Genomic DNA, 2,810 nt, shown 5'->3' with positions numbered 1-2,810 from the left:
CTAAAATATTGCTAACAGAATCACACCTCTAACAGAGATTTTTGAAATTAGATTCCCAGTGCAGGCAGTGGACTAGGGTTCGTCCATTGTCTTGTGATTGTCCTGTGATGTCTCTGCAGGATCCCTGCATCATGTCGATCCCATGACCAGGGATGCCCGCATTTGTGAATGTCTAGTGTACGATCAAATGAATGTTCCTTGCCTACTTGCATTGGTATGTCGTACAAAAGGAGAGGTTAAGCAGAGTAAGGAAAAAAGTAAGTTATACATTTTGAACTGTAACGTAAACTAATACAGTGGGTCTACATGTACATATTTAGAAGTGAAATGAGTTCAAGTAAATTAAGTGGAGCACGTCAGAAAAATACAGAGGCATCGAAAAGTTACGCACTATGCAGGGGACGTCAGGGAACAGATTGCCCGCAATCCATTGCTCGACTCACCGGTAAGCTGTAGCAGCGCGTACGAGCATTGTTTCATTACAGTAGGCCTATATTAGTTAAGAGTTACGTAACGAGTGAATTAATGAAGTTGAAAACTGATATACATCTTCCTTTTAATTTTCATCAAAGTAGCTGTTGAAAATGATGTCCAGCATTCCAGATACAAACATTGCATTGTGTTACAAAATTCCCAAATACTCATATCTCCACCTCTGAAATTTCTGATATCACTCATCTGATTTCATTTTCCAGGGCTTCAAGAGTATGTGAATGGTTCTTGTACACTTTCTGTTTTGAAGTTCCCCACAAATAAAAATTGTTTTTTTATTAGCTTTATTCACTTGCTTCTATTAGCTTTTGTTTGCAATTGTTTAATCCAAAGCCTCCTCAAATTGATGTACTGAAGCATTAAAATTTCCCTTTATTCAGTACACATACATTGTCATCAAAAGAGGTAATTTTTACAAAACAACAGTTTATAAATGGCAAAAAAAAAAATATATATATATATATATATATATATATATATATATATGATTTTGTACGAACTGAGACCTGAAGAATCCAAAAATGGGGAAATAAGTACATGGTGCCATTTGAAAAAAAAAAATAATGACTCATTGGCACACCCTTCATAAATTTTGGCTGTAGGGACTGGTTGTCAGGGAGTCATGTGGTTGGATTGGTGCGTGTAGGGGATCTATGGCACGCAACTCATTCCATATTGAGGGTTAGCGCAATAGATCTCAACAGGTCGCAGTGCTGGGCCATCTGTACCCCCCTCACTTAAATTCCATTCCATTGCTTCTTTGATACCCTACAACTTTCGTATAAATAGTTTTTTCATAAAATTAGAAATAAGTCAGAAGCATTGTTTCATACTTTTTACCCACTCTGTAGATAGTAATTACCTAGTAAGCTTTATTTCACATTTCATATTAATTTAAAACGAAAATTGAATACATATGTTTATTTTAAAAATATTAGCAGCACCTGTTAATATATATATATATATTTTTTTATTTTTTATTTTTTTTTCGATTTTGGGGTGCATTTGCGCGCACTTTATATTCGAAAATACAAACTCAAAATAATACAGTCTCCTTTCATGCCTCAAGTCAGGATCAAACACACAGTCCAGTCCTCTTGTAAACAGGAATCCCTGAAGAAAAATGAAGGCGAACCTTGGAACATTCTGCTAGACAGTAATCACATGCCAGATTTGCCATGGAAAAAGGATGTCCCTATATTTCGCTTAACCACAGACATGACTGCCTTGCCTCTCATCTTGGATTAATATCTACCAGCATCCATAGTGCACCCTCTGTAGAAATCAGATCTCCATTATGGATAAAGAACATTTGCTACAATGCTACAATGCCACGCAATAAAGAATCAATCAATCTTCTTAATGTATCCAGCTGTTTGCTGACAACATAAAATCCACTATAGTCCATTGTAGTCTATTCAGTTGTTGTTTTTCACGAGAAATGAGGGGTATTTTGATCGATGTTCATTATAGATGCCTGTTGCTAGTAGCCAGAGGTGGGGTGTAGTCAATATATACTGCAGGGCTTGTCTTCTGCATCTGGTACTGATGATTTTAATTTACTACTTTTGTGGTTTATGGATGGACAGTATAGAAGAATGTGTCCCAGATCTTCATCATGATTATTACGCCACAGACAAGTAGGATTATCAGAAATGTCAGTACTCACCTTGTCGTGGTGATGGGCTTAAACTTGTTGTTTAAGCTAACAAGTAACAAAGAGGTACCCACAGAAGCTGCATTAACACCAATGCAGTCACATTATATTTTTCACTTTCTAAAGCTTATTCATGGAGTCCCTCAATGTAAAATTCTCCGAGGTAAAATAGCCCCTCAATCCTCCAGGTAGGAGTTACACTGAGAGATGCCAAGAATCGTACTAAAGTACTTATTTGGAACACCAAAAGTCACACCATCCAGTCAATCAGAGCTTAGTTTAATATTGAAAAGCAATAAAGAAAATAGATGCAGATTTACCATCGCAGTTCATCAAATACTATTGGGATGCCCGCAGGAGAATGGAAGAAATCCAAGATCCTTAGCAGCAGCATCATCATCATCATCATCATCATCATCATCATCATCATCATCCAAACAAGTATAAGGCCCAAGACCCATTACAGTCTCAGTCAGTCATTCTCAGTCCACTTTTTTTTTTTTGGACAGCCTAAAGATCTCTTCCCTTGTGGACGATATTGAAGTCGTATAAGACTTGAAAGCAATATAAAATGGACGCCTAAGGGTTGCTAGCCCAGAAGGGTTTAACTGGTCGAAAACATCATCATCACATTCGAAACTATACAGTAGTAATGCAAGAA

Source organism: Periplaneta americana, chromosome 16, assembly GCF_040183065.1.
Source record: "Periplaneta americana isolate PAMFEO1 chromosome 16, P.americana_PAMFEO1_priV1, whole genome shotgun sequence".
NCBI lineage: Eukaryota > Metazoa > Arthropoda > Insecta > Blattodea > Blattidae > Periplaneta > Periplaneta americana.
The sequence above is the reverse complement of the archived record's forward strand: the minus strand, read 5'-3'. Positions refer to the sequence as shown.